Below are 14669 nucleotides of genomic sequence, written 5' to 3'. Positions count from 1 at the left end.
TTTTTTAAGATTTATTTATTTATTATATGCAAGTACACTGTAGCTGTCTTCAGACACTCCAGAAGAGGGCGTCAAATCTTGTTATGGATGGTTATGAGCCACCATATGGTTGCTGGGATTTGAACTCCGGACCTTTGGAAGAGCAGTCGGGTGCTCTTACCCACTGAGCCATCTCACCAGCCCCCACTACTGCACTTCTAGTAGTTTTCACTGGCAAAATTGAAATTAAGGACCACCTGCAGGTATCAATTAAAAAAAAAAAACAAAAAAACAAAAAACTTAAGGGCAGGGACACATGCAGCTCACTCATGTGAGCTGTGATAGTGCAGGGCTATAATCCCAAAATTCAGAGGTGGGAGGAAAGTCTGGGGTACGTGAGACACTTCCTCTAAAAACGGGGGACGGAGTTTATAGCAAAAACTTTGGTTTCTTTAAAAACAGAAATGTTATAAGAATAGGCTTTTGTTTTAATCCCAGGTGTGGGGTATGGAACTCGTTTCGAAGTAGCTGATTGTGATTTGCCTCATGCTCTAGCAGAGGTGTGGTTTTGCCAGCTGAATTTGTGTGGCGTCTGGAATGCTGGGAGTTTTTTAGAGGATACATAAATGCTAGTGCCCCATAGGTGGGGTAGGTGGTTGATGGGTTGTTCAGGGGGGTTGGTCATGCTCAAAGAAGAAACAGAGAAATTAGATTCAGGAGTCTCTCTCCTTGTATCCTTTGTTCCTATCTAGTAATGGGGGTGAACCGGAGGGGATAAAGGGTGCGAAGAAGAAGAAACCCACAAAGGAGTTAAGATGGCTACAGGGGTTGGTTTTCATTTAATTTGTTTCGGAGGCCAACATACAGGTCTATAAAATTAGCACTTGAGAGGTAGAGGCAGGGGCATCACTAGGTTCAGCTACATAAAAGTTTGAGGCCAGCTCTGGGTACAAACCCTGTCTAGACAGTGTGCCAAGGGCTGGGGTGCCTTCTAATGTAAAATGAGCATAAATCATCGAGCACATGATACTGATGAGATCCTTCAGCGATGTTCTGATGATTGTTAGTCAAGATGTACCACAGCCCATTTCTCCTTGCATTTAGTTATGAACTTGTCCCTTGCTTTAACATTTCTTGAGATTAAAGAATTGTGTGTGTGTGTCAGTCAGCATACTTTTTTTTCTACATAGACAGCAGTCATGTGTTTTTAAGTATCAAACCATTGTTATATAAAATGAACTGGAGCTCCTAGCCACCATCCCCCACCCCCATAACGTAGTATTAAGTACCACCCCTGAGATGTCCAGTACAGTCTTGCTTCTGTCTCAAGCATGACACCAGTTTCTGTCACCCCTCCAGTCACGTGCGTTTGTCAAGAGTTACGTTGGACTGTATTAGCTGTGGGATCTTAATTTCAACCTTTGCTAATAAGATTGCTTTCTGTGTCCACTTTCTCTCGTGTCTTTTAAAGACAGTGATCAATTCTGTTCATAAGAAACGCCAGTGCCAGGAACGTAGGCATGCACACACTCCAAGCCTGGTCCTTCATCTTTCCTGAGCACACACCGTTTGTTTCCTAGTGCGTTGTTGTTTCTGTGACTATATCCTCTGGATAAATTTAGTCTAGATGTGTTTGATAAACTGTCGTTAAAAGTTATTTAAAAGAGTATTTGATTATACAATGAATGTTTCTTAACTTGCTTAAGCTCTTTCCCTAAAATAGCAATGTAACTTGACTCGGCTGACTGAATACATAACCTCCAGTAATTGTGAGATGTTCAGTTTAGACATCATCCCCCCCTCAGCTTCTAGCTTAAGTCCAAAGGAACTTTTGAAAGGACTAAAATACACAGACCTCACTTAAAACCCAGACAATGATATCAACAAATGCCAGGAAAGATATTCAAAGAGAAAACTGTGATGGTTCGAAAAGAAAAAATGGAAAGCATGTAATAATTTTTCCACTTGCCCTGCCTCCTTCCTCCTGTGGAGGTTGAGGAGTCACCTCTCCCTCCCTCATCCCTCTGGTCAGATACTTTGAGGGTAGCAAGCAGACAGTACAGCCTAGGAGTGCAACCTAGGCTTCTCATTGGGAAACGTGAAGTCCCTTCCCACTGGCTCCTGGGATTTCAGTGAGTCCTGAAAGTGACTCAGTAAGGACTGTTTTAGATGAGCCAGAAGTCTCTGAAGTAAACAAGAGGTAGAGCTAGGCTAACGCTGTTGCAAACACATTTGATCTAGTTCTCTATATCATTGGACTTATGGATGATGAATGATATCATCGTCCATCCAGATAGCGAGAGCCATCATCCGTAACTGCTAGCCAGCTGCTGCTCCAGGCTGTCACCATCGTGGGGCCAGCTACCTAGCCACCCAGGCCCATTTATTCACTTAGTTTCAAGACAGGGTTTCTCTTTGTAACCTTGGCTTTCCAGAACTTGCTCTATAGACTAGGCTGGCCTCAAAGAGATCTACCTCTGCCTCCCAAATGCTGGGATTAAAGGCGTGAGCCTCCACTGCCCGGCTCCCTTGGACTCTTTTCTGAATAGCTATAGGTGTGTAAAAGAATTCCTCACGTCTTAGCCATATACATCTATGTGTTGAATTGTTTACAAATGTTCTGTTTTAGATTAATAGTGGCCATGATAATAGGCATGATTTGTGTGTGCACATGTATACATACATACACATATATGTGCCTGCCATGGCATGAGTATGGGGGTCAGAAGACAACTTGAGGATTTGTTCTGCCATGCAGGTCCCAGGGATCTTGGGACATCAAGCTGCCTTATTAGCTGGGCTACCTCACAATCTGAAAGCCCAGAAGTTAGCAGCGTAGCCCCTCCATGGAGTCTTCACAGCGTGTACACTCTGACCAGCCCCACCAGTGAGCCTCATACCCGGGCATGCTCTCTGCGATACTAGCAGGGGAGCATTCAAAGGTCAAAGACTCTGCCATGTTCTCTTTGCTTCTGAACTTTCTCTTAGAGTCATCACTCTCTGGCCATGATTTAGTTCCTTTATGATTAGCTGCTTGTCCTACAGAAGTCCCATCACCCATCACTCCCTTTGTAGACGCCACGTGGGACTCTCCACATGTGGGCTTGCTGCTACAGAACTGTTCCATTTGCTGAGTCTGTATTTTATTCCTTGTAGCGGCAGAGGTGGTGATAGAACAGGGTCTTGTGTAGCGCAGGCTATCGTGAGGACTCACAGTCCTCATCTCTGCATCGTGTGCACGGACTACAGATGTACGTCCTTCTAAACCTTGCTTTTCCATCCTTTATTCTAGTCTCTGGGTTCCCTTTGTCTGACCCATAGTTGGTGTGTCATAAATACGTGTTATTAATTAATTGTAGCCTCATCTCTGTGACTATTTGATCAAGACCTGTGTGCTCTGAACTTGTGTTCACGGGCCTCATGGGCGCTTCCTTGAAAGCTCTAGATTTCTGAGGGCTGAGTCCCCAGAGAGCAGAACGTCCCAGAAGAGTTCTTTCTTGTACCAAGGTGGGTTTGTAGATGAGCTGACTACAGAGGTAGAAAGGGTCACCTCTTCCCAAGGAAGGGCAGGCAGAGCCTCCAGGGAAGGTGGCAGCAGGGACACCGCCTGAACAAGCAACTCACTAGGGGCTTGGTGCAGTTTCAACATTAGTGACTTTGAAGGCCTGGAAACCTTGAAGTGGGCTTAAGCTCCCATGATACCTTGGGGAAGCCAGTCGTGAGTTTAGGACTCTGCTGACCCAGGCAAGGGGACGAAGGTAAGACGAGCAGTGTCTCCAGCCCAGGAGGTGGTGGCAGCTGCAGGATCTGCGAGGACAGAAACTCCATTATGAGAGAAGTCAGGGTTGGATTGTAAAGGAAAGGCAGGGGCCAAGGAGATGGGCCAGCAGATGAGACGGTGAGCACTGTGCTTGATGACTTAATTCAATCCCCGGGACCCATATGGTGGAAGATAAAACCTGCAGATTGTACTCTGACCTCCCCATAAGGGCTGTGGCACCCGTGACACACATACGTCCCCACACAGGCACACAGAAAGAAAAGTCAAGCAAAGAAGGCAAAGGCCAGAGGATAACAGTGAGTTTGGGGCCAGCCTGAGCTACAGCGTGAGTTCACAAACAGCCTCTACTACATAGTGAAATCCTATCTTAAAACAAGAACAAACCAAGTGTCCAGCCTTGAGTTTTCTTGCTTTAGCAAATCAGAAGTGGCAAAGTACAAGAAAACTTTCAATGTTAAATGTAATAATTCACCAGGCAGGCAGGAACGTGCATAAACGCAGGAACTGACGTCATAAGGCTACCCTCTGACCTCCTTTTATGTGCGTATGCTCACACATATACTTGAACATGTTATTTACACAAGGCTTTGCAACAGTTACCTTGGTTTTCACATCTTTCCCTCACCACAGATCCCAGCTGTTAGCTTCCCCTTCCTTTCCTCTCAGTGAACCTGTCCAATAAGCTGCTTGGTGTAAGTAGAATTATATAATGTTTACCTTCTGTGTCTGGCTTCTTCAGAGAAACACACACACACACACACACACACACACACACACACACACACAAACATACACACACATTTGCATATTTGTACACGTGTTTGTGGAGATGGTCGACAGTCTGAGGCTACCCTCAAATATTCCTTCCTGTCTCCCTCAATGGCACAGGAAAAGGTCTGCTCAGACCCTGAGCTAGAATCGGGTAAATAAGCATTGCAAAGGTGGTTGTAAGAGTTTTGTACCCCCCCCCAAATTGCTGGGCAGTGGTGGTACAGGGAGGCAGAGGCAGGCAGATTTCTGAGTTCGAGGCCAGCCTGGTCTACAGAGTGAGTTCCAGGACAGCCAGGGCTACACAGAGAAACCCTGTCTCAAAAAACAAAACAACAACAACAACAACAAATGAGTTTTGTAAAGAACAAGACGAAGGCTCCTTAACTCACCCCTGTGGACCACTTCTATAACTATTAAACAGTGTGTAAGAGCTATGCTAAATGGTTAAATATAAGACAACTGTGTCTATAAGTATGAAGGATGTGCACAGAACAGTCAATACAAAATAGATGTGACTGTGTATAGTACAACCCCAGCAATGCACAAACACCTGTCCTTCTGTATGTTGTATGCATCCTGCGTCATAGGTGACAGGGACCCCTGAGCTGGCGGCAGTGGCTGCTGCTTCTGTTCCTTCTTCCTCCTCCTCTTTTTTTCTTGCCCCTTCTCCTTCCTCCTCCTTCCTTTTTCCTTTTCCTCCTTTGTCATTATATTAAATGTATTTATGTCTCATTTTTCCTGGCAAACCCAAGGCCTCCTGTGTAGTAAGGCAAGAGCCATGCATCTACATGCCCTCCACTTCCGTCTTTGATGACTTCTGGTCAGAGGCAAGGGAACATAGATCTTCACTACACTGAGCTGGCTAAGCCACCTCTGAAGTTTCCCGCATGGCTCCTGTGTGTTTTACCTGCCCTGAAAAGCCCCCGTCAGCTATCCCGCCGACTGGAAGAGGACAGAGTCAGAGCCCCCTTCAGAGATGAAGCTAATCACTGGCTTGTTGGTCATCCGGAGACCCGAGCTCAGAGCCTTGGTCTGGCTAAAGCCTCCAGTTTCCTTTTGACATTCCGTTGCCTTTAGCCAGGTTAGGGTGCCTTGCATTTGTAAGTGAACTCTTGCTTGTTGTTCACTGCCCAGGAATGAGTACAGTCCTCAGGAATGAGAGGGTGTAAAGGGGCTTTCTTGGGCCAGCATTTGCAAAGTCATAACTGTCTATCTCACTGGCAGTCGACCCTGTGACAGAGTCTTCATTATTGAAATCCAGGCGTCTGTTATGGCTCTTAAACTTGTGAAATCTCTGTAGACCAGAATGCAAGTAAGCCTGACCAGTCAGGACTGGTTGCATGGATGCCTCGGGCTGCTTTGGGAACGTAGCATGGTTCCTTGGATGGATGCTCAAGGAGATGGAGTCGGATGCTCCAAAGACACTTGAGTGGCTGTTTAATGAACCAGGCCTTTGAGCAAGTCAGAGTCCCTGGGCACAGCTGGAGGGCATGGAGCCTTTTAAAGGACGCCTCCTGCTCTTAAAGGGCCCTGTAAGCGGTGGTGTACGCAGAGAGAAATTGAGGACAACTCAACTTGAAGCAAAAGGAGCCAAACAGGGTACAAAAGGAAGGAGGAGAAACTGCACTCCGGAGCAGGTTCCCGCCTTCCCGCGTGTGGGCAGATGTGGGCCTCACCATCTGTTTTCCTATATGAGAATGAACTTGGAGGCTGGAGAGATGCTTACAGATGCTCAAACATCCTCCAGACAACCCAAGTTTGCCTCTAGGAACCTGTAGCAGGCAGCTCACAACTGACTGTAACTATAGCTTCAAGGGGTTCAGGCAGACACACACATATATATACACACACACACAAATACAAATGAAAGTAAATCTTTGAAGAAGGACAGATCGATGTCCCAGGGCAGGGTGACCTTGATCACATCTCCAGATTGTATCCTAACTCCTTTTTCATGGAAGTGCCAGCTAGCGTGCCCCTAATGTGTGCATCTCGGATTCTTCTTCATGCTTTGTAACCTCGCTTGCCCCGCCCCCATTCATGTGTGCAGTGTTTTCTTAGTTCATGCCTTCCTCCCTTTTTCTCATCTCATTCCCACCAAACCCTTGCTTCCAAGTCCTCCCATTTCCCCGTCTTTGCTTTGTCTGTTACTCACCTGACTGGTCTCCCGGGTTATCTCCCCCTGGTAGACTGCTGCCGTGGTATTACTTGGCCCTGGTCTGTTTTGTTTTCCGAGTACATTGCTCTCAATACTGCGCCAGGGCATCCAGGGTGCCGGCAGTTTTAGTAAGAATCAGCAAGCTGTTGGGACTGAAAAAGTACATTTCTACCTGCTGTTTGGTTCCCAGTACGTATTAAAGATGTTGACCAAAATCTGAACAAATGGATGTATTTTTAGTTCTGTACGCGTACTTTAATTTTACCTAGAGATCGCCTGGTTCTGGTGGCCTTGTTCAACTCCCAAAGCCAAAACTGATGGAGGGGACGGTTGTTGTTGGGCTTATTTTATTGGTTGGTATTGTGACACAGGATGTTGCAGGCTGATACTTGTTTACTCTGTGGTCCAAGCCCAAAACACATGGTGCTTCTGTGTCAGCCTGTAACTATTGTGTCATCTCTCCAGCCCAGAAAGTTTGCACTGGTTGGGCAATGAGCCCCCATAGGAATCAGGATCTGGGAGCAAATCGAACTCACTCTGTAGACCAGGCTGACCTCAAACTTAGAAATNCGCCTGCCTCTGCCTCCCAAGTGCTGGGAGGCCACCACTGCCTGGCACAAATCTCTTTTTAAGATGTGCATGTACACTGGCTGCCCCTGTTTCCCATCCTCAGGAATGCCACCCACTTCCTTTGAGGGGAGCCTCTCTCTCATTGGCCTGGAGCTTACCAGTCAGGTCAGAGACCGGAAAGTTCTAGAGAGTGCTTCGTCCCAATCGCTGGGGAATCAGACTCAGGTTCTTTGGTTGTATGATCCCGGTCCCCTTCTGCCTCTGCAGTCGTCCTCCAGCCCTTAAAAGCCATTTTCTGAGCCTGGCAGTGGTGGCGCACGCCTTTAATCTCAGCACTTGGGAGGCAGAGGCAGGCGGATTTCTGAGTTGGAGGCCAGCCTGGTCTACAGAGTGAGTTCCAGGACAGCCAGGGCTACACAGAGAAACCCTGTCTCAAAAAAAAAACCAAGAAAAATAAAAAATAAACAACAACAACAAAAAGCCATTTTCTTTAAGAAGGTTGGTTTATTTATTTGTATGAGTGTATGTTCAGGTAGAAGTGTGAGTCCTGTCCCCTGACACTCTTCTATCTCCTCGAAGCAGTTTGTCCCTGTCTCTCTCCTCTCCTCCCACTCCCCCCACCCCCATCATCCTGTCTCCGGTCTTCATGAAGCACCCTTGAAGCTGACCCTCCCCTGCAGAAGCAACTGCTTGATTTTTGTTTCCGTTTTCAGGTCTTAGCTTCACAAACTCATGGCATGATTCCCTTGTATCTTAAATTTGGAAATCTGTTGGGAAAGGCAAACACAAGGAAAGAGGGACTGCGTCCTTCCTGTAGCAGGGTTGCTGGCTTCTAGCAGTAGGGAAGCTGAGGTAGGACACTTGCATATGCTAATTTATCTTCTAGGGAGCAGGGCTGTCAGGCCTAAGCTTTGGAGAGTTGTCGGGCTAGATCTTCCAGGCTGTGACTTGGGCTTTATTTGACCCTCTTCTTCTCCAGTTGGAGATTCCCTGGGGACACTTAAAGGGTCCCCTGAATGTCTGATAGTGTAAAGCAAAGGTTACAGTTTGTCAAGCACCCCCCCACCCCCCCATTATTCCCCAGGGTGAGCTGTGTCATCTATCACAAGTCACTAAGCTTCCCCAAATGGACGTGAATGTTGGTGATAGATCGTGTGCATTGTATAAAGCGGGTGTGTTCGTATTTCTCAGCTCCCTTAACACAATTTTAAAGTAGAATTTCAATCATTAGTCATACCGTTTACAGGCCTTTCTTTAAAGTCCATCAGCATTTTTGTGGCTTTTAATTAAGCACAGACAGCCGAGTCATACAGAAAACCAGTAAGTGATACCGTTTGAGCCAGGTATGGTGTGGCACATGCCCTTAATCCCAGCACTTAAGGCAGCCTCTGTGTTCCCGGACATCCAGGGCGGTTAAACAGAGAAAGCCTGTCTATACAAACATGGCATGGCAGCTAGCCTTCCCGGTTCCCTAGTGACCCTTTCTGTTGTTGTAACCTTGTTTTTGATACTAGAAAGGTTCTGTAGCTTCTCAGATGTTTTTCTGTAGTTTGTGTTAATGTAGAATCCATCCCTAGAAGTAACATTGTTTAACCTACACGATAATTTAAATACTTTTAAATCCTTTACCTCCTATGTTTTCCAGTTCTGGCAGAGGGAGGGGCCTCCAGTAGGTGGAGTCCAGACACTCTAGGAGATCTGATTGCCTCTTCCTCTAAGCTCTGCCCATCCCCAAGTCAGTCTTCCCAGACTGGGGCAGGAAGGGGTGGGAACACGGACACTCTTGTGTGTTCCTGGGACATTTTGATATTGAGGACACATTGATTTCAAATGCCATTCTCTTGATTTGGCCTCTGTTTGCACTCAGATATATGTCTCAGAGTCCTGCATCCAGGAGGGTGGGAAGGAGGCGGATATCCTGGTGAGGGTGGGGTAAGGACTCTTATTGTTAGGAACTCAGAGTTAGCTCAGTCTCAGAATTGCTAATGCATCCCGTTGGACAAGTTGGTGGTTCTGTAGTTATTTTTTTTGAGGCAGGGTCTTCTGCCTCTACCTTCCAGATCTTGAGATTATAGATGTGATCAACCATCCTGCCTTCACTGTACTGTACTGTGTGTGTGTGTGTGTGTGTGTGTGTGTGTGTGTGTGTGTAAGCATGTATAGAGAGTATGAGTTTGGATATACACATGGAGCTCACCATAAAGTAGCCGGTTCCCACCGTCCATGTTGATGTTGAAGCAAGGCCTCTCGTTTCTACTGCTTCACTGTGTCCCGGGCTAGGTGGCCTGCGTGCTACCTCGCTGTGGCCCAGGCTAGGTGGCCTGTGTGCTTCCTCTCTGTGGCCCAGGCTAGGTGGCCTGTGTGCTTCCGGGCAGCTTCCCCATCTCTGGGGATTATCACTGGGGTCTCAGGTGCCTGCTGTTGAATTTGGCTTTTTCTTGGGTTCTAAGGATTCCCGTGTGCACAACAAGCACTTTGATGTACCAAATTTGCTGGATCCTAATTACAGCGTTGATTGAAATTCCTTTGAGGATCTGGGAAAACATTACAACTTTTCAATTATTTATCTAAAATGTTTTTACTTTTACTCAAGTAGGATCTTTTTTTTTTTTTTTTTTTTGCTTTAGTTATACTCTTTTTTTCTGGTTTTTTTTTTTAAACGTATTTTATTAGCTATTTTCTTCATTTACATTTCAAATGCTATCCCGAATGTACCCATATACCCTCCCCCCCTCAAGTAGGATCTTAAATGGCTGATTAATATTGCTCCTTTCTTAGTCTTTGGGGACCTTCTTTCTAGTGGTGAGAAATTCATAATTCTAATTATGCATACAAAATTTATAAGCTAGGTACTGGTTTTTGTTGTGGCTCTAGAGGTAGTTACTTTTTTTTTTTTTTTTTTTTTTGTACAAGGTGTGCTAGGCACCTCTTCACGTGTTATGTGTTTGCTCAGAATTACTTACACAACAACAAGATGACGTGTCAGGGTTCATACAGTGCATGTATGCAAACAGAGAGTTTGCTTTCTGCTGCTGTGATAAAACCCCACAAAGAAAAGCAGCCTGAGGAGAAAGCAGGCTTACTTGATTTACCCAGCCCCCATCACAGTCCATGATGAAGGGAGGTCTGTGCAGAAACCCGGAGGCAGGAACTAAAGCAGCCGCCATAGAGTAGTGCTGCTTCCTAACTTGTTCTTTGTGGCTTACTTGGCCTGGGTGTGACACTCCCCACATCAGACGCACCCACAGGCCAATCTGAGGCTTCTTCTTCCCAGATGATCACAACCTCTGTGGCAAGCTGAGCCGAGCAGATGTTCCCATGTTGCCCACATGACATGAAAACCAGTGCTTTGTGAAAACGTGGCTTCTCGTCCACAGCTTGATCGCAGCAGTCTGTTGGGCTAGCAGATGCTTAGGGCTGAGTTCAGTCCACACAGGCCTGGGCATGGGCTTGGCCAGAGAGAACTAGCTAAGCTCTCGCCGCTGCATCTGCAGGGCACGGGGTGAAACGGTAAGGAAAATCTCCTCATGGAATAAACAGGAATAGGACATTGTAGCGTCTCTGGAGGGATAGCTTTGTTCCTGTATCGGCCACCTCTTACAGAGGAAGCAGGTTCTTTTACACTGTGATGCACTGGATGTCCCACGCGGGATTGTGGCTGTCAGGAGGACTGAAGACCTGGCAGCCTTGGGCACATGCTCAGCCAACTTCCTTTGTGGGCCAGTTGTTGTGTTGGTGAGATGGCTCAGTGGGTAAGAGCACCCGACTGCTCTTCTGAAGGTTCCGAGTTCAAATCCCAGCAACCACATGGTGGCTCACAACCATCCATAATGAGATCTGACTCCCTCTTCTGGAGTGTCTAAAGACAGCTACAGTGTACTTACATGTCATAAATAAATAAATTAAAAAAAAAAAAAGAAAACAAAATGGTTTTATGGGTCATCATAACTAGTAACTGATGTGAAAGAAATGGCCAAGGTCCGTGGCAGCTGGAACTGGAGCTAGCTCTGGCTTCTTGTGTGCCCAGTATTTAGTACAGTTAGCTCACTTTACTGAACCCAGACATTTACTGTGGTGATATAATATCCTCACTTTCGGCGACATTAGGTCAGTTTCTGGTGTATATTGGCTAGGATTACAGCTGATAAACTCCCAAGGGTTGTGTACTGGCTAGTTTTGTGTCAACTTGACACAGGCTGGAGTTATCACAGAGAAAGGAGCTTCTATTGGGGAAATGCCTCCACCAGATCTAGTTGCAAGGCATTTTCTCAATTAGTGATCTGGGCTGGTAGTCCTGGGTTCTATAAGAGAGCAGGCTGAGCAACCCAGGAGAAGCAAGCCAGTAAAGAACATCCCTCCATGGCTTCTGCATCAGCTCCTGCTTCCTGACCTGCTTGAGTTCCAGTCCTGACTTCCTTTGGTGATGAACAGCAATGTGGAAGTGTAAACTGAGTAAATCCTTTCCTCTCCAACTTGCTTCTTGGTCATGATGTTTGTTTCATTTAAGCGCTGCCCCCAGAACAGGTCTCCCTCTGTAACCCTGTCATTTTCTCAAGACCATATTAGCAGGCAGAAAGCCAGCTGCTTAGAAGGGGATGTGTTTGGAGTCCGAGCCTGTGGGGACTGCTTCCAGGTGTAGGTTGTAACCCAAGTAACAGCAGTCCCTGGACATTCAAGGAACCGGAAATCTCTACTTGGAAGGAAGCAGGGAGAGAGAAATGCTTAGATGTGCCCAGAGGCTCACCATAACCACACGATGCTGTGGCCAGCTCATCACCCGCCCTTACGGAATGTCAAGTGCATCCCATTCTGCTGAGCTGCATCCAAGCATACACATAGATGTGATAGAAGTCACATGTCAGAATGTGACATGTCAGAAAGGCTTGGAAATCTTCCATTAGTCTTCAGTTGGGTCAAGATCGAAGTCTAATGCCACCATGTCCTCGTGGTCCTCCTGCCCCTCACATTTAGTTCGCTCTGTATTGTGAGTATCTAGTATATGCTAAACTAACCTTCTGGAGAAATGTCAGCCATCTCGTGCCTCAGCATCTCACCACTTCATTGTTGCGCCAAGAAAATAACCAGCGAATAATTTCACCGCTTATAATGACTCTTAAACGGGATGAGGCAGGATTTTTCTTTCAGAGTGTTTAGGGAGCTACTAAAATTCTTACATTTACAAAATAGCTGCTGCAAACATTCCTGGGTGGTCTGAGAAGGCAGCAGTGTGCTGGCGGGTGTGGTCCGGGATTTTGTTTTTGTTTTGTTTTTGTTTTTCCTGAGTCATCAGGCTGGGTACTCCTGCAGGTGAAAGTTCTGTTTTGCAGACTGTCAGCAGGAAGCACTCTCTGCCTGGCTTAGGTTCCTCCTCCCAGCCCCTGGAGTCAGTCACCGCCCACTAATAGTGCGATTTGGGGACCACAGACTAGTTGCAGTCAAGTGCGCCCCTCTGCTGGCTTCTCCAGTTGATGCTGGTTGACAGTCAGCGCTAAGGTTTCCTGCTGTCACATCAGGCCCAGTAAACTTGAGCTAGCTTGGAGTGCACCAGGGCATGAGATTCTCTTGACTTTTATAAAAGACACAGAATGTCTTAAAATAGTCTGGTAGCTAAAATAACAATAACAACAATAATAGCTCGCCATTTCTGCGCGTGGTTGGTTTTTAAAATCCGTGGCTATGGTCCAGGCCGCGCCTGGTTCCCACAAGAGCAGCTCTGATGGAAAGCGCATGTCCCCTCAGGGCAGGAAAGGCAGGGGCTGCGGAGCCTTCTCTCCACCCTCTCAGGGATTTCCTAAGCCTTCTGCTCCACCACACACACCCTAGTCCTTGAAGTAGAAAGGTAGGCTTGGTGAATTTTTTTTTAATTAATTTATTTATTATATGTAAGTACACTGTAGCTATCTTCAGACACCCCAGACGAGGGAGTCAGATCTTGTTACAGATGGTTATGAGCCACCATGTGGTTGCTGGGATTTGAACTCCAGACCTTCGGAAGAGCAGTTGGGTGCTCTTACCCACTGAGCCATCTCACCAGCCCCAGACTTGGTGAATTTTTAAAAGTGATTAGTGGTGCTATTATGTCCCTTGCTAAATGGTGACAATTAGTTTCACACTTAGCAATTACCAATGGTTTCTGCCGCCTGGATTCTCTGTCCGAGTTCACCAGAGTTTTAACAATCTTGCTGCAGAGAGGGAGGGAAGGAGTCAGCCCTAGTATGTTAGCCAGTGTGTGCCTGGAGATAAGCATTACCTCTGACTGAGGGTTATCCATTCCCCTCGCCAGCACAGGAGTAATCCTGTCCCTGCAGGATCCTGCCTCCTCCACCCTGTGCCCGTCTCATGTACACTTACTTGCAAGCCCGTTGCTCCGTGGATCTATGTCCAGCATAGATAGCATTTGCTGTCCTCCGTGCCCTTCCCTAATATTGAAGGTCCTGGCAAAAGCCAGTGTTTCTAGGGCAGGGGAGGATGGAGGGCGGCTGGCTGCTTAGAGATGGCAAGAAGGGAAGTGACCCTTGCCCTCTGGTCACACACACGTCCCCTGCATTTCTGGGTCGTCCGGTGTGGCAGTTACTAATGGCTTTTTACGGTCCCCCTTTCCTGCCTCCCTCGGCTGTCTTGGGAAGCATCCTCAGTGTGTGTGGTTTCATATGTTGACAGGTGAGAAAAGCCAATGCTGTGACTGCTGCTTCAGGGTCCCTCAAGCGGTCGTGGGACTGCTCAGGCTGAGCTCACTGGTGCACTTGCCTCTGCTTTTAACAGCTTGCTAACGGATGCATTGGGCCACTGCAGGTTGACCTGAGTAGAGTCCGGGCTACACACGGAACTTTTAGACCAGGCAGTCAGAATAAGCAGCCACTAACCCTCCTCACTCCATCTTTCCGGACATTCGATTGGGACATTCGGGATACTTCACTTCTTTGAGTTTGTAGTGTTCTAAGTGTCCTGTGGTCCCAGTATTTGGCTCTGTACTTTGAGGACAAAATGGAAAGTGCTTTATCATGGTTTATTTGTCCATAACAATACTGATATCCACACACACAGCCTTGGAGGTCTGTCCTGTTGGGGGCCTGCCCGTAACCCATTGTTCCCTGAAAGGCACGCAGAAGGTTCTCTTGGGATGTCTCCTGCAGACACACACACACACACACACTCTTCCTTCCTTTCCTCAGGGGACCACGCTCTGTTTCAGCAGGAAGTTCCCATGTTCTTGGGTCCCCAGCTAAAGCTGGAGAGACATCACAGCTTTGAGGACAGGGCCCAGGCCCACGACCTCGCCGGGCAGGCAGCAGATGCTAAACAAATTTGTTCTGTACTTAAAGTGCTTTGCTTTTTTGTGGGAAGCAAAGCATCAGGTTGTGGTGGTAGTGGTGGTGGTGGGGAGGAGGAGGAGGAGGAGGAGGAGGAGTT

The 14669-nt window shown here is 47.0% G+C and overlaps 1 protein-coding gene across 5 annotated transcripts in view; it reads left to right on the top strand.

The window, feature by feature from the left end:
• Rbpms (RNA binding protein, mRNA processing factor) overlaps window positions 1-14669 on the top strand; it is a 151897-nt gene that overhangs the window by 112433 nt on the left and 24795 nt on the right. The window lies entirely within an intron of this gene.

The sequence above is a fragment of the Mus pahari genome, chromosome 19 (genome assembly GCF_900095145.1).
Source record: "Mus pahari chromosome 19, PAHARI_EIJ_v1.1, whole genome shotgun sequence".
Classification (NCBI taxonomy): Eukaryota; Metazoa; Chordata; class Mammalia; order Rodentia; family Muridae; genus Mus; species Mus pahari.
This window is presented reverse-complemented; position numbering and strand designations above follow the sequence as displayed.